A 27,968-nucleotide genomic window follows, 5' to 3' on the forward strand; every position below is an offset into this window, starting at 1 on the left:
ATGTAAGTCTTATTTGAATTTGGCATTGCAATAATACAATTACAATTGGGCGCCAAAATTGAAAAAAAAACGGACTACACTGGAAGTCCCGGGTTCGAGTCCCGTCAAGTGAAGATGGAAAATGATTTTTTCAAACTGACCTATGTCTTAGAAATATACACTTAATGTATATATTAAGAATATAGCATAGTTGAGTTAGTATCTTGAACTTACTTTGAAGTTAGCTAACTCAATCTGTATGATTTGCCCATTAATTAATTAGTATTTATATTAGATCACCATTTTCTTGCCGAACTTCTCTACATTCCTTACTTTACGAAGCCGTCGTCGTAAACGCTAGATCACATCGATCTAATATGCAAATATCGCATTTCCATATGTATTGTGCCAGAGAAACTCGACGAAAGCAAAAGGGCTTTCGTTTTTATCATGAAATATTATACTGGTCTTACAAAATAGCCAAATTAAAATAATTGTAGTCAGTTTTACGCGAATTTGTCGTAGTTTAAGTAAATGAATAATATGGAAATTGCACCATGCTAGAATTAAGTGATCGATTCATATTTTTGGTATCAGGTTCATATGTTTTGTTTAGGGGCTAAGTTATAGCTCAAATTTACCGCTAAATGTCTATTTCTAGGTAGCAAGTAACGGTAGGGATTCTTCAGTAAAATCAGCCATCAGTTTTTTTGTGTTGTGTTTCCGTTGCTAGGAAACAGTTGACATAAATAGTGCACGTTGAAATCAATTATTTGCAATCAATCAATTGAATTTATCTAAACGATCAATTTAATATTTGCTTCCTTTCACCACTGCATACATTCTTAATAATAGTAGGTACCTATATCATAATCACATACTACATTTTTGATACGACCAAATTTTCTTTCGGTAACACTGCAAATTGTAATTTCTAAATAATCTGTGATCAAAATGACATCAAGTATTGTTTCAGATATCCAATACTAGTAGCAACAATATATTTTAAGAGATCAACACACATGATCCAACTTACCTTTTGGAGTCGATTCGGTAGTTCGTAGATAAAGATTGACTTCTGACCTTAAAAAAAATATATCATGTCATAGCGATTTTCATATCCCCACTTTGCGTTTGCGTCTGCCTATTCTGACTTCTGTTTTACAATCCTTTGAATATGGTTTAAAAATATTATTTTGAAAAATAATATAATTAATTTATGTTAGATCACCATTTACCATATATTAGATCACCATAATAAATTTGTAAAAATGCCTGACATGCTGAAGCATGTCATGCATTTTTACAACATGTCCGATTGCATTCATGTTGAATTCTGGTGAACGAATGAAATTTCTGTGAATGTTGCGTATCCAATTCACAAAACCTCGAGTTTTCAATGTGAAAACTGTTGGAAATCTAAATAAAAATTGTGTTCAAAGTTTTATTAGGAATGTGTGTAAATCTTTTATGAGTAAATAGTGCATTTAACCCAATTTAACCCTTATCTACTACAAATAATATCAATCAATTTAAACCAACGGCGCCAAGCACAAATCACAGCTCGCTCACTAATTGAATGGTATAATATTCGTTCGGTAAATGAATATTGTGCGATAATATACTTAACTATCATTATTTTAGATACGCTTTTACTCTAAACAGATTTTCTCATTATCAGCAGCATAGCCAAAAGTGAATTTATTGCAATTGAAAACTATTAGATAAATTTTACGAAAATACATTTAAGGGGCAACAGGAATTAGTATTATCATGGAAATTGAAGTCTGGAACTTAAAATATTCAACTCCATTATACAAAAGAGATAATTCATTTAGATATTTTCCTTCCATATCTCATTTAATATTTACCTACGAAATCTTTCCTATATAATACTGTACGTAGATCAAGTTGCGTGAATTACATTAAAATCCATTTTTTTCAATTTCAATTAGTTTTTCAATTCGAATATTTGGTTGGTCAGCTATACAAAGTTGGTAAACTGGATAGAAATGAACACCTAAAACTTTGTATTGAGGTTTATTTCGTGCGTCCGCTAATAACTTATTATCTCGGGTTCTAAACAACGTATCGCGATGAAATCTATATCAGATGTAAGTCGGACCATCCACTATATAGCTGTGAAATCCACATTAAATTTTATCCAGTATTTCTTTTTGCGTGATGCGCGAACAAACATACAGACAGACAAAAAAAAACATTGTTTTGTTTTCTATTAGTCCCATTAATTTCCCCCATAATTATTTTACTTCAATATCTCCTGTGTACAAATACCTATAGCCCACTTATAGTTTTATTATATGTAGATTTTACACAACCCTTCTTTTAAGTATCTCACGTCAAAACTAATCATGCAAACTTAATTCCATTCTTGCGTGCGCATTTATTTCACAAATCGTTTTCATCATTCCAAGATAATTTATAATAATTTATTTGTTCAATGATAACGTTTATGTAACAATTTCTCGCAATGGTGAACGAACGGCATTTAATTCATCATTTAGTTGTTACGTTGCGCGGGCGCAGCCGGACAGACAAGGAAACAACAGATAATGTACATCTACTGGTGTATGATTAATCGGGTGGTTGCCCAACGGATTTCGTACAGTCGCAGTAACGAGTCACCTATTACTTGTACATTGTGCAATTTTCGCTACCAATGATTGGTCAATTGATTGTCTCGGTTTTAAGATAATTTATTTGTTTTCAACGCCTCAGATGATGCCTTTGCTTTTCTTTTCTCAAACACTTATTTGGTTCAGTTTATACTAATCAATAGCACGCTGGTTAAAATCAACGTCAAATTTGTGAACTTATTTTACTAAATTGGCTGTTTATACACGTATCGATAACATTTTAAATAACTTAATAATTGTAAACTAGCTGTTGGGAAATTCCCGCGCAAAATAAACAAAGGTTAAGTACCCACATGTCACTTGCTAAAATTGCTCAAAACGTGTCCGTTGCTACAGGCCTACAGTATCTTTCGTCATCTTGTTTCGCACAAGCGAATCATTATGTGGTATTCATATGAGTGTGATTATTTTCGCAACATCATTGATTGGAGTTGACGGGCTACATACTGTACTAATACTCCTATATCGATTAGGTATTTCCCATGTCTCTTGATTTGATGCTCTATCTCGCTCGTCAAGTGTTTTGTCTTCCTCGGGCTCTGGGTCTGCTTTGTTAATCTTTCTTCTCGCACAGTCATCGTCATCCTTAGTTATCAAACCATTACATAATCCTTGATGACATCACTCCAGCACTCTTTGGGATTGTCCCTTCTGCACGGAACTGTTATATACTAACTAATAAGCTTAAGAAATAGGTACATTATTTTGCCATAAGATTGTGACCTAATTTAAACCCAATTTATACGTTTGTTAATTCGGAACGCCGAAACAGTATCGCTTAAAGTTCAAGGTTTGCCCAACACGCGATTATTTACAAATAAGTTGTATACTTAAATTGCGTATTTGGTGAAGGACTTAATTAACTGTAAACCAGATCTATAAATTCTTTTATGTACTTGTTGTCAAGATATAATAAGCCCAAATATGTACGAAAACTTGTTATTTTTATTCAATTTTATTTGCTTCTGTGTTTTTCTCTGCGTGGGAACATATTCTGTAAAGTTGGTTTGCAAACATTTTTTAACAATGCTTAATGGCCTCCTTCACTACTTTCTGATAAAATATCATATACCATTCTGACAGATAAAGTAACTACTAGATAAATCTGCCTGAACTTATTTGCCAGTTAGCCCTATAAAACATTTATGTGAAAATTGTTTATGGCTGTTCCAAATTTTTCTTATAGATGCATCAGATACATTATCTATCAGTAAACGGTGGAACAGGCTTACATTTTGCAAATGAAAATAATAATCCCATAATTCACTCATCAGCTCGTCAGAATAGGTTGTTCTATTTTCAGTTCAATGATAAATCAATAAAGACTACCTACGCTTTCATTACGATTTTCAAACGGTACAACATTATCACAAACACGACTATTACTGTACAAATTATCTTATCTGACACACGTTAACACCCACGAACCCTAGGGGACGGGACAGGGAATGAATTCATCATTATTGCGTCCTTCCGTAGGGGGCGCCACTTGCGCCTCCCACGTTCCGTATCACGCAAATTACGCTAGCAAATTAAACTGCGGATGCTTAAAATACAACTTTTCTCATGCAACTGGGTCGCGTGTGGAGTGTACTGACCGCGGTTTTAATATTTCTCGTTAGAGCAGTTTCATTTTTAAAAAGTTTGTAGCGCTTTGTCCGTTGAAATGAAAAGTCAGTTTCGTTCGGATTGCGGGTCAGTAAAACGGAGCGGAACTGCCTCTTATGGAGTCGGTTATGTCTAAATTACAGGTTTCCAAGTTATGTTGTTGTGGTTAAATGAAAAGATTAATTTGATGGATACCGTAAATGGATTCATGCATGGTTTGAATGCTTGCGCATTTTTCTAATGAACTATTCTCACTTTACTCAATGTTCCATAGTGACTACGTGATTATAGTCTCTGCAATAGTTATATTTGATGACTGAATGTATAACGAGTTATTTTTATGACATGGCTTCTGTTATTAGCAGCCTTATTATATTATACAGTTGTAAAGTGTGGTACGGGATCATGATTATAATATTATTTACTAGCTGCGCCCCGGGGCTTCGCCTCCCTGGGAATTTAGGGATAAAAAGTACCCTATGTATTATTTCAGGTTATTTCACTACCCGTGTAGCAAATTTCATAACAATCAGTCCAGTAGATAATGCATGAAGAGGTAACAAACAAAAAAACTTTTGCATTTATAATATTAGTTGGGAAGTTGGGATATATTATATTTTGTAATCATATAACTGACCTTTGACCATAATTAGCATGTGAGATATTTTCTCTGATCATAATTCAATGTTCCCGAGCCAAATTCAGGGTGCCAATTACGTTTGATTTATGGCAACATTTTGTGGAGTAATGTTGCGTGTTGCCAGTATTTATTGCACGCACACAGATACATAAATCTACTCAGACTTGACCATTAGCTGGACTCGATCCTGCGAAATGTCTCTATGCGGATCTTGAGATCTACAAATAATTATAAATTATGATTTTGTTCGACCATGTAGGTATATATGTATTTTTTGTTGTTATTATGTGGGCTCGCTAATTATAATTCTTACGATACGGGTAGTCGGAAGTTTAGAAATATTTATATTTAATATCTTGGTGGACACCATTGCATCTCTCATCTTGAGCGTTTATCCGCAGCCATTCAGCGTATACGTATATTGTAGTATAGTAAATATATATAGATATTTTCTCTAGTTTTAATTTAACTAATAAACGACATCTAGGAAAAATCAAATTTTATTTGCACAGCAAATCTTTTAATAGATCGTGTCCGCATTGAATACATGCATGAGCAAATTTGTCTACCGCAGAGCCGCTGATAGATTAATCTTGTCCAATCCACTCGAAATAAACATAGTTTATGATCCTTTGTAATGCTGTATCTCCAAAACAACATAGCGACATCAACACATAGATTCAAAATGGTCTAGATGCCGCACATTGCCGCACCATGGCCAACTGATACGAGTAAATTGTGTATCGTGACCACAAATACTGCATTAGTAACGTAAATATGTCATTTCAAATGTAAATTACAAAGCTTGTGAGCTCAACGGCCGTAATAGCCATCAATATTAATAGATATATTCAAATATGCCTATTGGTAAAGACGCAGACCAGATTTTCAAGTAAATAGCTATCTACTCCAAAATTGAGTCTGAACAAACATAGTTACCCTATATTACCCCTACATATTTACATATAATTGAAAAAAAGCTTGTATAAATGTATTTATATAATATTTTGGAGGTTCCAGACTCTAGAACTACCGCGTATTATTACCGCATGGCCACGTAATATTCTGGAATCTAGAGTATTTTGTGACGATGCGATATCGAGGTTAATATACATCTGTGGGCCGCGTATCGCTCCGAAGCTCCCGTTTGGACCCGCTCCAACTCGCAATGTCCACTGTTTCCACTTCCCGGTCGTTTCCTTTCAGACCCACATCGGTTTCATTTCACCCCGATATTTTAGGGTTGCCTATTTTATTTTTCTCTATTTTCGAATACATAATATTTTTTTAAGAAATAAATAAATAAATCAATCAGTCATCCAGCTGACAACTTTATGTTGTTTTTACATTGCTGATGTGTGGAATGTGTACTTTATGTTGACAAGACGACAAAGTTTTTTTATACAGTCATAAAAACGTTGCTTCAATGAAGCAGAAATCGGAATATTTCTGTAGACTGGATGACGTAAATCTAAGTTTACGACTTTTGAAGTCATTCGCATAGTCACGTCGTCGCTCCCTCCAAATTCGTCTCTTGTGAAACTTTTTAAGCACATTAGTTATTTCCAAGTTTTCCATTAAACATATGAATGCAAGACGGTCGTGATCATCATTTATTGAAATTGACTAAACTTTCAAATTCAACTTTAACCTATCTTAAAAGTAAAAAGTAAACAAATTATTCGATATCAAATAACATTTCATAATAAAGTTGAAGCACAGTTTCATCCCTGAATATAAACAATAAGAAAGGCGCCACAGACGGAGGTGTTTTATTAGCTTTGGAACAATAGAAATCCCAAGTCTTATTGGATTTTCACCGGCCTTTTCGAGTGATTACTGGAGAATTCCCCCAATATCGACGATTGTCTTTGAAATTGAACTGCCCAATATTAGTTAATAGTTTGATATAATATATTTGACGTATTTTGGCATCTACGTTGAGTTACAATTTGTTACAATTGCATTAAATTTATGAGAATGATGGGATAAAAACATGTTATAACTTTTTGTCACGATAGAAGCGAAATTGAGCGAGACAAAAAATATCAGATTCTTTCTTCCTTTTTGAGTGTGTTTATTGCTGACGCTGGTGTCAGATTATATTCAAGTCGCCTAAGTATATCAGATTGATGTTATAAGATACATTTTGTTAAATGGTTTTAAGTTTCAATCCTGATAAACTGTTTGTTACAAAAGTACGGTCGCTTGCATTCCTACCTGATATAAAAGAAGTGTAGCGTCTAAAATGCTTTAGTACTTAAGGATCATAAAATTGATTTTTTAAAACCTTGAGTCTCTTAAACGTCAACTTCGATCGTTCTTATCAGAGAGCAATGATCAAATCGTAAAAGTTAAATAAGCGCGCCCGTTCTGTACCGGGTGCAAACGGGACGGGAGGGGGGAGGATGGTCGACTAGCCCGGACAAGTGGTAGTAATGAAATAATTGCCCGTATCCGCTCGCACCAAGGATGCAATTGATGTGTAGACTGGCACCATATGGGTTGGAAAGTAGCTTAATAGAGATAACAAATTATGACATTTGTACAGTTCATTCGAAAAAACGGAAGTGGGTCAAATTGAACTGGCAAGATTTGATTACAAACAGACAGGTGAACGGGTACATAAAACTGTTATGTTATTTATTATTTTATTAAAAGGGATTGAAATGTACATATATTATGTATCAATTTATGAGTCTTAGTTACATGAAGGTAACTATATAAAGCTATTTTGTTTATTTAAAACTAAATAAAAGCTCATAAAACATTGTACAAGTACTCCAGTGGCATTTAGCCAGAGATCCCAGAAGTAGGTGCTCACACAAATCACGGCAATCCGCGACGTATCGCGATCTGCACTATTGTTGACTCTAGGGACGTGACACTGCGCCTGTGAGATGTAATTGCCGGAATATTTTGTTATGCTGACATGATTACATCAGTCAAATCTCTCTCTATTATTTGACCGTTTTCCCGATTTCTTCCTCAGCCATTGAACATTACAGGCCAGGGTTCGGTTTCTTTTATATTTTTTGTTATGATTTTAAAACCGGATTGTTATGATTTGATACGTTCCTTGGATTCTTTATAGACGTATTCCTAATGGCTGAGGATCGTGGTCATTACGCGGAATGAAACGCACACAACTACTTTCTTGGCACTATTAATGAAGTGGTTTGCCATTGCCTTCACTGGAAGCAAAGTGGTGGTCGACGAAAACTGCTACACATAAATCAGATTGGTATACAAACTCATGGCACGAGGATTCAAACCTGGAACCTTTACACCACCACTAGGCGCCAGTCTTAACCATTACACCACCACCGCTCCATGATTTAAATGTACTTATGTAAATATTCTACAGACTTTCAGAAACTAATTGAACGGTGATTGGGTGTAGTGATTTGCTTGCTTGCGTGTTAATTGGATGATAATGCATACCTATTAAGTCATGAGCCGGAAGCCACATAAACTTTGAAGTAGCGGTAGCAGTAGATATACCTAAAGATCCATCGATTTTAAGCTAGTAGTAAGCGAGTATATTTGTCTTTTTTTATATTTTTGCCTGTACACTGTCACGGCTTATCACCTACCTTACTTATCTCATACTCCATCTTCGGGAAGATACTGAACCACAAACAGTTTTATTAAGCAAATGTCGCAAAGTTTATGCCAAAAATGTAAACTAATCCGAATCGAAATTAAAGTGTTCGTTACATCACTATCACTCCCAGGCGCGCCGCTTGCGCCGCCGCCGGCGCGCACGGCGCTGGATCTCAGATGCACTCTTGGGAATTGTCCTGTTGTCATGATTACGTTTCCTGCTTCAGATTATCCGGCTACACACGATCCGTTTACGTCTCGAAAGTCTATGAACCCAGTTAAGTAAATGTTCCTTTTACATTTTACCAGCATTGTGTAAGAAAGAGACTTCTGTCCCAGCAAATAGGTCGGTGAAAGGTGATGATAACTATTTTTTAATATATTTTTTGTTTATTACTATTATTACTATTCTCACCTGGGGCCAAAGGACGTAGCTAACAATTAACCTAGTAATAATCTTGCTAATTATACTACTTACTGTCTATAAAAAGATAATAATAACACTAGATATTTTAATAACATCTCTAGTCCTATATCAATTACTTTTATCACTATAATAATTTAAGCTAACAATAGTGCTTATTTAATTACCTAACTGTAACTTCAACCGCAACAATATGTAGGTTAGTCAAACACTATTACAGTGTAAAATATGACCGTAGGCTTGGTCGGGCTATCTGTGGGTCCATATAAGGCCATATTGAGATACTGTCCGATTCAATTGAGGCCGATAGCCATACCACTCAGTAATCCTGCGCATTCTTCCCGTGACCTCATTGCGGTGTGTTTCAGATCTGAGAATGAGAGAGATGTATGGAACTGGTTTGCCGACAATGAAGATCAGCTTTTGTTATGTAAATGCTTGATCTGATATATTTTATATAACATTAAACATCAATATATGTAGTTGCAAATTGTTGATTTAATCATTAGCCGTTACTCTATAAATGTCTTATGTTTGGTATTTGGCGAAAATAAAACATTTTATGGCATTAAAAGTAAACGAAAGAAATTATTCAATGCCTTTGTTTAGTTTCTGATCAACACATGCAGAACACTTATTAAATTAATATAAACTATCGGCCCGTCCCGATTTTGCTCGGGTAAAAACACACTAAATCACACACCTAAACCTTCTACAGGAATCACACTATCTATTGGTGAAAACCGAATGAAAATCCGTGCAGTAGTTGAGTTTATCGCAATCAGACAGACAAACGCGGCGCAGAGAACTTTGTTTTATATTATCCAAGGCTGTAATGATTACTATTTCTTGTACCTATGACCTGAGGCCTAAAGTAGAATTATTATCTCCATGCTAACGTGGTCTTCGACCTTACGTCATCTGATGAAAATCAGATAATTGAAGAGTTGCAACCGCCGATACAGCGGTAGAATGCCTTGAATTGTTGCAAGGTGGGATGCTGTATATCCTCTCTGATCGAACTACATGTTCTAAAATTATTTATCCCACTCTATTACCACAAATCCTATCTTCTGCAGCATTTACGTCAATACGTTTGATAACTAGCCAAAGGATTTTTTCAGAATTTAGATCTAGGTATTAATCTAAGAAATTAACATATATTTACATAGCATTAATTTATTATATTAACGTATTTACTAATTATCGTGAAATGACCCTACAATTATAAAATAAAGGGCAGTTTGTCAATGGGATCATTACTCTCGGAAAATCATTTCCTTTACAACGATGTTATTACATTGCAGTATTGATGGTTGTCAATAAATCATCATTAAGATTATAAGACTGTAGTCGTTCTAGCAGACCACCCTTGAGTCTTGGACCTGGAGGTCAAAGGCCAGTTCTACCATTTTAACAATCAGTTTCATGGCTTACTGGGCCATTTATAGTGGCATGGATGAAAACAAGGTTGTAAGAGTAAGAGAGGTTTAAAGAAAGAATTTGATTAAAGTGTAAGTTCTACGTTACAATTTATTTCATAAGAACAAGTTTATTTGTTACACAAATTAAAAAACCCCCGACTTTCAATATTCATTTCGCTACAACTTTTGAACGGCTGATGAATAAATGTTCATGAAACATGGCTAAGAACACTCGGGATAAAATTATCTATGATACATAAAAAAAAACTAAACGAAAATCGGTTCATCCGTTTCGCAGCAACTATTACACAGACAGATACACAGACAGACACGTTAAAAAATATGACACACCTCTTTTTGCGTCGGGGGTAAAAAATAAATTATTTATATTGAAAGAGTGTATGCGATACCTGAACCCATAGATCTTTAGTTGATCTATGGGTTCAGGTATCGCATACACTACCGTATAAAATACCCGGCCGGAACCCCTTTAAATATCCAAGATTTGCATACGAAACTGTAATCTTAAAAAATTCACATTATTATGTTTATCATCATCACCAACAACCATTTAAACGTTCCCACTTCTGGGGCACTGGCCTTCCTTACGGATGGATAAGGTGTTTGGGTTATGACCCACCACTCGGGCCCATTACAGGACCAATACAACCGGTACTAACGACTTTACGTGCCTTCCGATGCATGGAGGAGCCTTAGATAAATTTGGTCACCCATCCAATGACCGACCATTGTGAGAATATCTTAACCGCCACTATCACAAGCCAAGCACGCTAACCACTGCACCATTGAGATCATGACATTATTATATTAGTTTCGCAATAAATGCATGCATGCAATTCTCGGCATAGCACACAAATCAACTCCTACACAGGATCCATATGTTCAAGCTTATGTATAGTAGTAGTGAAATTAACATTCTGGCTCCTTAGTTAATTTCGTTTTATACCGACGTGTTTCCACTTCTACTTGACTAGTTAAGTATGTGTGGTACAAAGCATGACAGGTAGCGATTCGTTTCCTTGTTGAGATTGTTTCCTTGTTTATGTGTTTCTTGTACAGGTTCATAGGTCAGAGGTCCTTAGGTGGGCAAAGTTGCTGGTGTTAAGAGTACTTTATATTATTAAAATGGTTGCAAGTACCCATTTTCGTTTTAATGCTAAAGAAGTTTCTGGAAGTAAAAACATAATTATCATTAAATTTAATTTAATCCAAGATGGATGTATCGAATTGAAGAATTACATTATTTTGCTACTACCTGGACTATTTTCACAGATAAGTCATACCTAAATAAATAAAACATGTGTAGCTAACACAATTTTCGCGCTCTTTAGTTAGGCACCGCTCCTAGTCTAAACTTGCGCCCGCGCAAAGAATTCAGCGCGGTACATTAGTCCGGGCAGCGCAATTTATTACGACCAACATTCGTATTCTTCCGCGGCATTCGTATTCTTCTCCAAGCCGCGTGCGTCCGCATAATATGCATTCATTTGTCAAAGTGCACTGAATGCTGCGTTTTAATAGGACCCCTATAGCTCCATGAACCCATTGTAGAGGCAATGTTGATTTACGGACTTTTGCCAACAACCTAATGATTACATTGTTGTTAACAAACTATTTTATTGATTTAAATATACCTACTTTCGATGAATTATTTTGATAGAAAAAGATAAATTTACGTATACTTTTTTCATGTTCGTTCGATGCGTGTTAAGAAAATCACACAGAAAAAAAATTGAAAAAGAGGGGAGAAAATCAGGAAACAAGTAATTTTTTTGCCTAAATTTATACAGTAATGTGAGTAATTTCCTCTCGTATTCAGACATTTTTTTGAATTATTTTCCATTTCTTCCGCTTTCGTCGTTTTTGCATTTTCGCATTTCGGTCACAAGGTCAGTTTATATTTTCCTGTACATTTACATTTTCAAATAAAATGGGTAGGCCATTTTATTTGAAAATGTTTAACAATTAACATAGTTACATAATACAAGACAGACATAAATGATAATGAACCGTGATTATAATACGTAAGGATAATAGTACCACCTATTTCCAAAGCGCTCCAGGAAACTAAAAATCGAAACAGTCACTCAACGTACACCCCTCCCAACAATTGCATGTAATAGCAGCAGCTAATAGCGACCGCTGCACCGCTGTGTGGATGACTGTCCGCATAGCAATGCGTCTAATGCGCGCCTCAGGTGCGGAATGTCAGACGTGGTGAAGATACGCTCCTGGATGTGGCATGTCGGCTATGCCAAGTTTCTAGGGGCAACTGTTTATTTTTTCTTTCGAGTATATGAAGCGTGAGAATGTTTTTCAGAGGCCAAAGACTGATAATGTTAGCATCTGTTAATTTATCACACCTATTTATTTATACTAATTTATAAAGATATCTTTTTGTTTAGTACAGATTCAATAGGACCTATTCAGGAACTAGTCTCTTCACAAAACACCACAATATATAAATAAATAAACAACCTCTGAGGTGTTTCCAGTGAGCGCAGTGAGTGAGTGAGTGAGGTAACATTTCCCCATGCGATCTGCATCTCGATCGGGTGTCCTCGGGGCTCGATTATCGCTTATTACCGTGCATAGTCCATTACCGAGCCGCCATTACGGCCCGTGCCGGCCACGTAATGTTCTACTCTTTACAACACTCACCTGCACCACATATTTACTTTAGTCCCTTTAAAACTTGACCATTTCTAATATAAAATAATCGTGATTGCATCAATTTTGAAATTTCCGAGTACGTATAACGTACGTATAAACGTAAGCTCTTATACTATCCAGAGATGTTCGAATCATTCCATTATACCACTGTACGTCTATGATATGTCAGGATATCGTTTCTTCAATATTCTTTTGATTATTCGTTATACTATTAATGCTGTGGTTTGTAGCTCCAAAGGGAATGTAACCTCGTCTTTAAGTTTGATCTTGTCGGGTTCTGGCTCGCAGCAGAAATGCATTTTTCCAAATTAATGTAGTGACATCCATTTTGCAAATTGCATACTGAATTGTTGTTTTCATTATACAATTTGCAAAATTAATGTGACTAGAACATTAATTTGGAAAAATGCATTTCTGCTGCTAGCCAGAAAGATTATTTACCCAGTGGTAATGTTGATAGAAAAATGATAAAACCATTTTATTGTACGAAATGATGTTTTTAATTAAAAAGCCTGTTTGCCGAAGAAAAATATTACGTATCAGCATTTTAATGTTGTTTGACTCATCTGCCAAAAGGAACTTGCCCAATAAAAGTTGCAGATGCTAATGAATCAAAGAGAGCTGACGAAATACAAACAACTTTGACCAAGCTTACTGAGAGTCAAGAATTCGAGGTTTCAAGTGAACCCGGTGGCTTAATGTTCCGCAAAGTTTAACAGGTTCTCGTAATTCTTAGTATCTTCCCATCGTGTACATTAAAAGGTAAAGGAATACTTAAACATAACAACTTGAACAAAACCCTAAAAATCTCGTTTTAAAATTTTGACTCACCATTAATGTTTGACTTGGGTAATAAAAATATACGTATGTTAACAATTCTGTATTCTGAGATACACAAACCAGGCGCAGCCAAACGAACTAAATAATTAATGTTACCAAATAATTACATTCCGACAAAACTAACGCCTTCCAATTTTAGTGCTATTCAATATTAGAATTAAAACTGGTCTCCGTTGAAAATGCCCTTTTTGGATCTCACATTTTTTGACGTTAGCCAATCTCTGGTAACAGTATAACTAAATAAGAAACATTTTGCAACCCACGAGGTGACCATCCGAATACGTAATGAACTATATTTACTGGCCAACGATCGAGTGGAGCTGATACATCAATCATCTGACCACACACAGTCGATTGTCATTGATTGTTCTTGTAAGATATGGAGGCGTATTTTTTGCTGGCATGGAGGATGTCGAATACAATGCTTAATTAACAAAGTCTATTTTATTCATGCTATTTGTGACTAATAATTTCAATTCCTTGTTAAATTAAGACTGAAAATGGCCTTCATGGTAAGGAAACTTTTCTTACGCCTCGATCAGTGTAATTTATTACTGGATTAATCTGTTTTATTTTTATTTCTCATCTTTTTTGTGATGAGAAATCATAAATCCTGGGAGTCACATACGATGTTATAGTTTGGGAAGTCCCAAAGAGCGTGTAGAAGTTTCAACTTATATTGTTTTTACCAGTTAACGTATAAAGACATAGAAGATATCAACATCCTTTGAATTTTTTTTATAAAAAGAAACAAGAAAAGTAGTACAACATTTTGTACAGCTTTAGGCACAACAAACTCAGCTTATACTCCCAAACAACCTCTGTTTGCGAAAAGTTAAACAACTCATTTGTCGTAGTACAATAGAAACATGAATAATTCCAAGGAACACGCGCCACGCTTTTAGAGCGTTCCGTTTAGGTGAAACAACGAAATTTCCATTTAAATTCCACTAAATTATCAGCTTTGTTGCATTTCTGACAATCAAACGTGTTTCGCCGGTATTACAGCTATTTACATGGAGATCAAGCCATAACAAGTACTTATGTAATCATAAAGGGATGGGAGAATACAGAATTTGCGGAAAATCATGAAAGCTTTGCTGGTAATTTGCTGAGCAGTACAAAATTGTAAATATGTTGTAAAAAAGTCATTTTCTTATCATTATACAACAGCAGCGACACCCAGCGTCCTATACGTACTCGTACGTATAAGTATGCGTATAATGAAAGAGTTAAATGAACTATTTCATCTATTACAACTTTCATCGAAATCGGCGCAGCGGCTTAGCCATGAAAGTATAAAAGTAGGGATTTATTTATTAGCTAATTAATTTTCTTTGATTGTTTCTGAATATCGTTAAATTACGTGACGTCATTATTAAATGGCTCCCATAAATTAAATAAGCGCGATTCTCACCATTTATTTCAGCAAAATTCATCCAAACACTTGGGTACTGAGCAGTACAAATAGGTCCGCTTTGAGTTAGTATAGATGGTCTTTTGAGTTTTGCTGAAGACAAGACATTGATTGTTCTCCAAAATCACCACTTGCTAAATCAGAACTAAACGACATTTAAGAAAAGATAAAAACAGAACGAGCTTTTGAAACTCATTTATTCAAAAGACAAAGAAAACCCAGCGAAAAGCAATCTAAATGTAATATCAAAAGTCCCCAGCGTTGCCGTTTCACATATTCCTAATATGCTCAAAACCGAGCTGAAACCAGCATACAACGGCGTTTTAACATTTGCAGTATCTCTTAGTATTGTGCATTACATTTTATTATTCTATAGAAATGACAAGATGTCTTCCGCGAATATTACTTGCCGACTTATTCTTGGAAATTTTTGACATTAGTCTTCCCGATTCCAAGCAATAGATTATTTATTACATTATTCTTTGAGCACTACAAATTATGGATATTTTTCTTCTTATGAGATTGTATGACGGTATTGAAAATTATCACCTATGGCGTCAACCAGATACAGATACAATATCACATTTTTATCACTTACGGGTTAGTAGACTGAGCCAAAAGTTGCAAAACATGTAGGCCTGATGAATATCTTTCGGGGTTTCTTCTGAGTACTGGTCTCTATGATAAAAACCTCCAGATTATAACCCTTTCCTTCGATTGACTTTTTGCTTTAGCGAGGGAGGACCATCTGCCAAACTTTATTTTTCTTTCATCCCCAGACTAGCATAGACGACTGGCGTACAGAATTGAAGGAATAATTCAGATTGTTTAAAAATTACATTAGAACGAATTCCGAGAGATCCTTAATTTTCGGATTTCATTCAATATACAGATTGCTGTCGGATCCACACATCTTTATGAAAACAAGCTCTAAATTAAAACTCGTTAAACGTTCCATCTCTACCACAATGCAAAGATTGAGAGGAGAATTTTATTTTCTCCAAATACACATGGACGGACGTGGAGGAGGGTGGGAGCTAGTTAAAAGTTTCCGGATTTGGCGCATACCTAATTAACACAGTGCCGCCCTGGGCGACAGGCGAGAGCGGATTAATAAGTGCATACAGCTTATGTTTATACCATGTTCGTGTTTATTTATGCGTTATTGCCAAGGGTATTTCATTAACGAACTGATGTATCAAGTCAAATCTGTTAAAAGATAGTTGGAAGGGTAAAGAGTGACATAGGCTTTTTGCCGCGGGCAACAGCTAATGCAATATGCACCATGAAAGTAAAAAATGGACGTACAGATATTTTTTTTCTACTGGCTAATCTATCGAAACGAAGATCACCTGTGCCTAGTTTTCTTTCGCTTTAAACGAAACAAAAACCAAACTGTTATTGCTCCAACGTCTGGTCCGTTAGAAACTCAAGCATCAGGAAACCTAAACCTTCATTGCCAACTATTGTTGACACAGTCATCTCAGAAATGAACGATGACCACAGAATATCTAAATAGCCCAGCAGTCCGTTCAATATAGTTGCGATACCGCAAACCGAAGTATCGGAGACTCATAGACTGTACTCTTGGTTGTATAGCCTGCACCGCAGAAATGTTATTTTCTACAACGGCACTCTAGATCAGGTAGTACTGTATTATTGACCTAGTTTCGAGAATTGGATATATTTTAATGAGTTTTGATGGTTTGGATTTCCATGGTGCCATTTACAACAACACTTTATAATCATGTTATATCAATTTATTTTAATTTTTTCAAGTGGAAATGTTACTTTTCATCGTGACATTTTTGTTTTGCAATAAAAAAGTCACGCAAACATTCTAGTTACAACATTTTTGTTAATAAATTACCCTTGATCAATCTATTTTCTCCCTCTGTCATCGGAATTTCGGATATATTCTTGATTCTCTATTATGACACCTCAAGCTCAGACCTAGCCTTAAGAGCCTTTTTCATAAGATTCGTGTGCTGGTCCACTTGTTCCAGTAAACATAAATAACAAATTCTTTGGTAGATTAGTTGTATCTATCCCGACTCTACGTGTCATAAACATATCAATTGTTGTTTATGTCTACATCTACAAGACAGCAGGAGTTCATAAAGTTACCTCGATTTTGTCGCACTGCGGGTGTCGGCTTGTCTCCTTGGGGAGTAAGCTTTCCGTCAAACATGTAACACCCTGTAGAAAATACGTCTAAATTGGTACTACAACGAATGTATAGATAAGAAACGTCAGGAAATATGTTCGAAAAATCGAAAGTAAATGACATAGACACATTTCCGACGGCCAAAATTGTAAATATGTTGTAAAAAAGTCATTTTCTTATCATTATACAACAGCAGCGACACCCAGCGTCCTATACGTACTCGTACGTATAAGTATGCGTATAATGAAAGAGTTAAATGAACTATTTCATCTATTACAACTTTCATCGAAATCGGCGCAGCGGCTTAGCCATGAAAGTATAAAAGTAGGGATTTATTTATTAGCTAATTAATTTTCTTTGATTGTTTCTGAATATCGTTAAATTACGTGACGTCATTATTAAATGGCTCCCATAAATTAAATAAGCGCGATTCTCACCATTTATTTCAGCAAAATTCATCCAAACACTTGGGTACGGAAACATAAAAATGAGTTATTGAACAAATCGAACGGGAAATATAGGTAGGTACTGCTTTTTGCACGAGATCTTCAGCTTTTATTTGATGACGAACATATAAAAGTTTATTCTTGCACCTTCTTAATTGTGTGAATTAAAATATAACTTTTATTATAAAAAACCAAGTTAATTCCACATGTCCTTACATACACTTTTAACTCTCTCTCATCTGAGCGTTTTCCCGGTGTCTTCCTCAGCCGTTGAGCTTCGACCCCACGGTCCGCTTTCCTACTTTTTCGTCTTCATTTGGCACGGTCGTCGACATTCCTATTTATCAGACCATTGGCACGCATATCATCCTAGACGACATCGAGCCAGCAATTCTTGGGTCTTGACTCTGTTTACTCCGTAAGGAATGAAGACGCGATACTGTATCTGACTTTAGTAATGGACTTTCGATCAGAGCAACTAATATTTGGGGCCCCATTTTTCTTCAGGAATTTGCCACGTGAGAAGAATTTGCCACAGAGCCCTTGGTGTAATACGCCACTGTAGGTCCTAATATTTGTAATGTTACAGCATAATGTTAAATAAATACAACAGGATGGTAAAATAAGGAATAATATTAAAACTAACAATATATATAAATAAATACTAAATAAATATTATACGGACAAATCACACAGATTGAGCTAGCCCCAAAGTACTCGTAAGTTCGAGAGTTGTGTTATGGGATACTAACTCAACGATACTATATTTTATAACATATATAGATAAACATCCAAGACCCGGGCCAATCAGAAATAGATCATTTTCCATCGTGACCCAACCGGGGATCGAACCCGGGACCTCTCGGTTCAGGGGCAAGCATTTTACGACTTTTGGCGCCACCAAGGTCGTCAATATTTCTGACATATCCGAAGTCAAACAAGAAACCACGGAATAATAAACGTGCAAGAAATATTCTGGAACTAAGTATGTAATAATTTAGCGTGCTCAAGTGAACCAAATAAACGTACAGACGTTACATTGCGGTATTCAAAGTGAGAGTGTTTACTTTTCAATTTGATTAACACGTGCATCATTGTGAATGTGAATACCACAGATGAAGGATCACGAAATAGCCATTGTGTCCAGTGAAATTTATGGTTTTGCTTTCGGTCTCAGACCAGAAGGCCTACCACGAAATATACAAACACAGCATATTACTAACGTCCACGTGTCTATTTTTGCCTTGCTTTTTGCCATATCGTCTAAAAAAAGAGAACGTGTGGACGCAACAAACTGTCTACCCCGTAAGACACAGAAAAAAAGGATCACTGCTATTGGATGTCCGGACCCATTGCAAAACGACTATTTGAAAATTTCTAGAATCAGTTCTATGTGATTTGTTTCATTAAAAGTTTTTAGTTAAATGTTATTTGAATTTCAATTTGTTTTTTATTCACACTTGACTTTTCTTTTATTTCAACTCTTTATTGGTGTCTTGACAGATCGAAAGTTTCAAGGAAAGTATCGTAACTATGTATCGTCTATCGTTTTATATTAACTGAAGATTCTGACCACATAGAAATAAAACTATATCGTTACTACTTAGTAGGTACAATAGTTCTGCAGTAACATATCTGTCATCATTAATTTGTAGAGGGCACACCCGCGATAGAGAAAGTCCATTGTTAATTTGTGATGAATCAGATAGTACCTACTCCTTACGAGGTATTTGCAATAGAACCGGTCGCATTACCGCACAAGTACTCGTATACACACATCAACCTGTCCAAATTCATTGCAAATTCGTCAGTATCACCGCCGCATAGAGATCCACGCCGGGGTAAAATGTCGTGCAGTCGACTGTATACATGCAAGTGCCCATCAGCGGAGCATACGGAACATTATTTAGACTGACACCGCAAGCAAAACCGCGAGACTAGTTGAACATTCTGATATTTCCAAAATCTGCCGTGGCCACTACTTGAAAATGACAATCATTTTTTAATTTTTCAAACAAATAATTTTTTAATTTTTCAAACAAATCATTTTTTTTTGGCACAAATAATTATTATAACAAACATTTTACAATAAAAATAACATGTTAGATAGACAAAACAGTGCCGAAATCTTAACAAAATTACATAAAGTATAGTGTGTTGACAATATAGGTACTAATTAGTAGAATTCCAAACAAGATCAGATATTATATAAGTAGAAGTAACTGATTAACGCAATACATTAACACAAATAGTTCAATAAGTATATAAAAATGTTTTTATGTATCTTGTGTTCAGAATATTTTGTAATATCGACTGTATATTTCTATATGAGACTATTTGTCAATTGGCGTCTTCGGAGAAAAGGATGCGGTGGAGTTTGTTGCGCCGCTTCTTCTTCACCTGCGCTTTGGAAGTTGGTAGTAGTAAGTTTTGAGTAAATTTTAACGCCAATAAGTTAGGTAGGTATATTATCCTAAGTAGAATAAAGATTTTTTAATTAAAGGTAAATCGATTGACGAACATTTGAAAAAGAATTCGGACGTTCTTTTTCAAATGTTCGTCAATTGGACATATAAAGTCAGCTAATGGATTCACTTGTGATTTTGCAATCAAGGCTTGTTGAGATTAGTCCCTATAAATTCCTTGGATTATTAGCTGTTGAGACAATTCGTAATTATATTTTGGTATAAAACAATAATAATTATTACTATAAAACACTTTTCAGTTGCCTCCATGCGGCGCGTCGTGATGTCTCATAACAATTTGCATCAGAGCTCCCAAATTTTAATAACTATAAAATACATTCGTTGACAATATAGAAGAAATATTAAGGATTTTTTCTCATTTATGTTTACTAACTGCACGTTTGCCATAATCTCAGTCAGTGAATTTACTGACCTATAATCGAGCTAAGGTTAAGTAACAGCCGGCGATGTGACAAAATACATCTATCAGTTGACCACTGATCCACTTGTGTTCAGCCTCGTTTGAACGCGACAGTTATTTCTTGCCCCACTAGTAATTAGTGATTAGTTATGATTAGAAGTGGGAATTAAAATGCCTAATGCTTGCATAATAACGTACGCAGTCTATCCTGTAATGGTCATGCAGTAAATAAGACCTTGTTATAGTATTCAGAATTTGCTGTGTGCTGTCAAATATCACCATTAATATTTAGGGCAAAAATGTGTCTATTCGTCGCGTAGACTTTCTATATTGTTGAACGTAATTGTACAACTGTTTGTACCCGAGGGCTATAACTCGACTAAGATAGCCTTAATGTAATTGTAATGACAAAATCTTCAAAGCAATCATGCAACATCAAACTATTAGGCGTTGTGATCATTACTTTCAGATGCTGCTTTTGATGACATTTAGTTTTAATGGTCACTGAATTCTTCCTTTGGATTATTTTTCTTCTTAGTCGGTCACCCTTGACAGAGTGTTTGTGGTTGAGCCAATGGTACTGGCATGTGTTCTTTTGTACTATCACTTCTACCGACTATATAAATATTCCTATATTAGGTACACTACATTAATTACACTTCTATATAAATAGGCAACAACATTTAGGACAGAAATAAAATGTCCGTTGTAACGATATAGTCACGATCACGAATTCTAATTATCAAAAATAGCGTACGTAGATGGATCGTTACTGTTGTCTAGCAGACCAGTACCTATACCCTACTTAGTTACTCAAGTAGCTACTATTCACCTGTACTTACCAATTGGCCTGTCTAAACGCAGCACCGGCGGCCAGCGGTCAGTCAAGTCGACTGCGGGCGCACATCAATTACGAAGCCGCACGGACCACTACAAATTGATTGCTTCCCTCGCAACACGTCTCTGCCGTGTCCCATTTATACATCAAAATGTTGGTCACTTCATGGACCGCAACATTTTTGATGTCATACCTTCTTATTATTATTCTTTCCTTCTTATTCTTACTTGAAATAGAAGACCAATATTACTTTTAAAATGAATTATTCCATATACGTTTTCCATTTGAATTGATAGTCTTATTCGTTGCCTACATGATTTGGAGTGGGTTACACCAGTCAACTTTGGCGTTGACTTTAACCTGCGCAGAAAAATGCAAAGTACGCTATTATGTCAAAAAATCGGCGGCGCGCAGATTAAATTGGTTTATTTATTTTTTTTTATTTAATTTATTTTCATTAACTACTTACTTGCAGATTCCTCTTGCTTTTGTGTATACTATTATTTTATTCTGTTTCTAATCACACTGTTTAATCTTACTTGATCCTAATGCCCTATGTATGTACTCTGTACTCATTAAAACAAATCCTCTTCAAGTTAGATCCACTATTAATTATTTTGGGGCACATCTCTAATAATATATATCTCTCTCTCTTCTAAGAGTTTTCCCTGCAGTGTTTTTCCTACAGAGCGTCGGACTTCAAGGTTACCTACTTTTTCTTCTTCACGTCACACGGTTTTCATCCATAGTATGTACCTAGTCAAACCATTGGCACGTATATCACAGCACACACACAGCCTAGGCAACAATAGCATTCCCAAGGGAGGTTGGCGTCTGGCAGGCGGCCGGTTGTAAAATCACAGCCGAATCTTAAAAATTTTAATTTTTCTTTTTTCATCTTCACCTGATTGCGGATCGAACCTCCAGGGACCTCCAGTGTAGTGTCCGGCATTAGGCCACAGAGTTCGTGGCCTAATGCCAGACTACTAAATGGCAGCACAAGCATATTATCAACTGACATAAGTCAACCATACACATGTCATCGTAGTGGTTGCAACAGAAACACGCCGTGCGAGACATCGGCTCATTCATATTGAAATTCTATGAGCAAATTGGAACACCCGTCATGCCGTGTATTGTCATTGTAGCTACATTTATAACTCGATACAGTCGATGTGATAAATCTTTGAATTGTTATTATAATTTCCATGATATAAGTACTTTACCTTGATATAATGAAAAAATATCGCTAAATGTAGGTAATTTAAGTTAAATATTCCCAGTGCTTATCTACATCGACATTCCATCAATTTTATGTAAGGCTGTACTCAGAATATAATAATAACAAAACTATACTTACGTACATACACATGACCATGGCTTTCAGGAGGCTGCGAAGCCCGAGGGTCAACTTTACGATCGAGGAGAGAATTTTAGAACCGACCACCTGCCTAATATTAACCCTCTATAAAAATAGCTGGGAATCTATCGGTATTTTTCTTTCATCCTGGCGTGATCCCAGTTTCATTTACGGCTGTGACACTTGAAGTAAAAAAACGTTTAACCTTTAAAGATTTGACACGTTTAGTACTGTTTTTATGACCGGCCTGCCTGACGTCAACCTTTTTTGGTAATGCTGTTGTTGCCAAGATTGGCTTGGGCTTTTTATCCCTTAACCATTACAACAGTCGGCATCTAATAGACACCAAAGCTGAATAAAGAGCGTATTCTTTGGGAGCTAGCGATCAATCCAGTGACCCAGTAGGTAACATGACACAGTGTCGACAGCTATTGTATGCTAACTCGATTTAATTGACGCAAACAGGAACACCTACTATGTGTGGGTACCACTTGTTTCAACGTGGGTTAACGGTTATATGGCAAGTGATTCTTGAGTAAGATAATTTGGATTTTGTTCTGAGTATACATGTGAAATTGGCAGAGCACTTTAATTAATCACTAGAAAATATTATGATATGTAGATATAAGGCGCGGGGTTTCGAACGAAATATCTGAGTACATTAAAAGGTAATAATTTAAATCAAAAACAACAAATATTTCTTTATTTTATGCATTCCACTTTTCGTTTAAAAAAAGGAACATAATTTAAAATCAAAAGGAATTTATTCTATTTAACACAGAGAAATTCGCGCCTAATTGAAAAAAATATGTCATCCTTTTTTATTAATATTAGCTATTTATTTCATGCCAGCACGTGTTTCATTATGTCGAGCGAAAGCTTAAAATGGCCTTTCAATAAAGCCATATTCGGGATGATCCGGGCCGTGAGTACTCTAGGGCGGCAATATATCCGTGTTTCCGATATTTTTGCCGGAGTTCATTCGACGAGATCGAAACGGGACCAATATCGGAATTTGAAAAATGAAATGGAAGCTACAGCAGCGAGAAATGTTTTATTGAAATTTACTGCAATAATTTATACGACGCGACACAGGCAGCTTTCAAATGAATATTGTGTTCTAATGTTACCTTTGCATTCGAATGTTACCTTATTATGTAAGCTTTTTACGACAGATATTATATATATCTTGTAATAGGCCACTTAAGCACTTTTTACTGGATCTATTAAACGTATTCTACGTTTAATAGATCCAGTAAAAAGTGCTTAGGTATAACGTTTCCGGATAATAGGAGTGTACAATTTCAGGATAGACGTGTGTGTATGTATACATATATATCTCACCCACACATTGCAGTTTATTTACTGCTCCACTAACGACTATAATCGCTATTATCATGATTCTATAACTTCAAAATTTTATGTCATTATGATACGATACATTATGTAGGTTTCTGCTCTGGTTTGCGATTAACTGTTACCGAATTATGAAAAGCTGCATTTTCACCACTGTGCGAGTCGGACACGAGATATCTGTATTACAAATCGCATGTCTAAGAGCAAGCACTCAATCGGTTAACTTAGCACGCTGTGTGTCTTACTTCCTACCATAACTTACTACCGTCGTTCTTGGCCGTCGTCGATATATCATCGTTACAATCTGTGGTCCGCGTGTCCGTGTCAACAGTGGCGCTGCGCATGCGACTGCGCGGATTCTAACATAGAACACCTTGAAAGTACAGTCGTTAATAAAACTGTCAATTTAAATTTTGAAGATTCGATTCGATATTCAAATTGATGATTTATTACCATAGTATTACTGCTGTCTATATCAACACTTGTTGGTGATTTCATTTAGTTTCATTTAATTGTGGATCTATTTTACGATATTAATATTAATACGATCCAACAAAAGGATTTTTGAATGTTTCAAACAATTAAGTTATAAAAAGCTGATTTATATACTTTTTATTAAAAATGGATTAGATTCAAATCAGCTTTCTATAAACTATGACAAATCAAGTTCAGAGTACACGTCTTTAACCAAGAATCATCTTTACTCTATAATTATTGTCTACATTTTCCCATCTTGCTGGAATCATAAATAATAGTTTGCAGCCATTTATAAATCTCTGACCCGCTGCCCTAGCAATGCAGACGATGCAGTTGATGCAACTGTAGTCTGCACTGATGGACATCGGCCATCAATCGGTGCCGTGGTTGAAATATATCGTACTTCGTTAATAGAGGATGTGTCTATGAGGAACAATTACCAGCCATTTTTCACCAGCTTGTATAGTTTAATTGAGTACGAGACCTCGGAAACTTTGTCGAAACTATTACTATGAGAAACTTGGGGACAAAGACAAAGAAGAATCAAAACAGAAATCTGGAATGTTTACTTTTCCACAACTCATCTTTAGCAGCTAAATGATGATATTATTAAATCATTCTAGTTTTTTATTGGATATAAACATTGTAATCCTAACCTAAACCATGATTTTTGAAATACTAAATAGCAAATAATTATAATTTTAAATTGATAAAAAGTACTTTTCCTGCCTTACATTAAATTATAACAAGTCACTGATCAGAACGATACAGCTAGTTACAGTTATATTAATTAGTTCTGACGGTGACCAGGCAATGACCGTCAAACGGTGACGGAAATACACGTTTGCGATGTATTAGAGCGATGTTAGCATTGATGAACAGTTTAATTACTAGCTTTAAGTACTGTTACGTTATTAAATGATAGAACGCGATTAATTTACATTTGGATCAACCATCTGGATCTGTTTATAAAATTGTTTATCTTCTATTAAATACACAAAATAATATAAAAATTTAATATTAATGGACTTCATACAGCAACGTATGTAACAAAGAAGAGAGATCTTCTACCATTTTCAGGCATTGCAAATCTAAGTCACCCTATACTGGTTACATTTATATAATAACTCTTATCAACTAATTTGCCAATAAAATTCACATATTGTGTCCCTAAGCACATATTTATTTCTCTAGACAACCTAAGCTTATGTATGCTATTGACAGACCAAGCTTAAAACTAGTTAAAATAATGACTAACAGACATACGAGATATTCAGTCTGGGGCTTTGGTAACTGCGATATTTCATGCAACTTACGACTCTCCAATAAATTTTTGCAAGATCGTAAAAGGTAACATTATTTGTCAAATATTGTTGCTCGCTCTAGGTGTTCTCTCCAAAATGTCGCCGTCATCTATCAAAAGTCAAATAAAATCAGTACCAGCAATACCTAAATAATAAATCCATTAAACTGTCTATATTACTCTTCTAAACAAACGCAAGTTATTATATTGTTTTAGATATACATTAGATTTTGACAACCATATCTAGACTAGACAAAATACAAGTACAGTAGTAGTTAAGTTGATAGTTCTTAAATATAACTATATAATTACATCTAATCATCAATACATATAATAAAATTGAAAAAGGTCAAATTTGTACATTGGATTTTTTTTAATTCTTCATGGATATACTTAGTTACTGGAGGACGAAAATATAGTTTTGGAAATTTTTGTCTGTCTGTGAAATGTACTGGACCGATTTGCTTGAAATTTGGTATGTAGGTACCTTATATACCGGGTTAACATCTTACATACATTTCATCCCGGTAAATGGTCAGGTTCCCGTAGGATAATTGAAAAACTAATTATGAATCCAAAATGCTTCAGAATCCCGGGTTGACATCTTATAGACATTTAATCCCGGAAAATGAGGAGGGTCCTGTAGGAAAATTAAAATAACAATCCACGGAGCCGATTTACTTTCAAGTTTTGTAGAAAGCTGTAAACAGAACATAAACAAATTGTTTTTATCGATTAAAGTCTGATATAGATATAATGGGCGCAGTATGTATCAATATATCAATATAAAACTCTTCCGTTACTGAGTGACTGACTGGCTGACTGACTGACTGACAGACAACATACACCAGAAACGGCTGGACGGGAAGCTGAAATTTGGCATGTAGGTGAGCACTAAGAGAATATTTTTGGAAATTCTACTCCGAAGGGGGTGAAAGGGGTGAAAAGCTGTAAATATGAAAGTTCTACAGCGTTGAAGTAAGTTACTTGAAAATTTGGATTTTGGTTGTTTACAACAAAGTTATGAATACGTGTTTCAGATTTTTCTGAAAATTAACCCTCAACCCCTTCAAAAGGGGGATGAAAGATTGTATGAGGCTTAATACAATTTTCAAGATAAAAAGCTGAAACTTGGCACACTTACTTTTTGTAGTAAATAACAGTAAATACAAAAAAAAACTTGAATTTACGTTTGTGGTTAATAAAAAACCGGTCGTAAAACGTCATGGAAAATGGGACGGCACGCGTTGCAGAAAGCGGGAGTGGGAGTAGGAGCGGGAAAAGGGAAGGAGACACGTAGTGGGAAACAGGACGGGACACATTGCAAAGAACATGATGGCACAATATGTAGGAAACGGTACGGGATATCTACTTTACATTACATAACAGGAAGCAGGATTGGACAAGTTTACGGGACGAGACACGCAGCTGGAAATAGAAAATTGAACTAAAGATGAGAAAAAATGCGAATTTGAATCATATATGTTTACCAGTCTTACAGAGTACGCGATAAAAAAATTACTGAGATTTTGGCTATAAAATTCACGCGGGCGAAGCCGCGGGCAAAAGCTAGTTGTATATATAGTGCAAAATATACTGAACTAGTTCCACTGGCGCACGCACCGCAACGTGCCTACGTATGTACACCGCACGTCACCAATTTTTTATTGACAGATAAACACTTCACATACCTAAATGTATTTTGTAAATTACTGCATCATCATCGCAAAATATTTTCCCAATAGTAACGGGAAACAGAACCCGAGAGACAATGCACGTAGTCGCACTGCTCAATTTACTTTTCTGCGCGACTGTAAAGTCAACCGTATCTCAAGTTACCTTACGT

The 27,968-nt window shown here is 35.5% G+C and overlaps 1 protein-coding gene across 11 annotated transcripts in view; it reads left to right on the top strand.

Annotated features, from left to right (window-relative positions):
- Positions 1 to 27,968, top strand: part of Prosap (prosap) — a 165,910-nt gene that overhangs the window by 118,599 nt on the left and 19,343 nt on the right. The gene's annotated exons all lie outside the window — the stretch shown is intronic.

The sequence above is a fragment of the Plodia interpunctella genome, chromosome 4 (assembly GCF_027563975.2).
Source record: "Plodia interpunctella isolate USDA-ARS_2022_Savannah chromosome 4, ilPloInte3.2, whole genome shotgun sequence".
Classification (NCBI taxonomy): domain Eukaryota; kingdom Metazoa; phylum Arthropoda; class Insecta; order Lepidoptera; family Pyralidae; genus Plodia; species Plodia interpunctella.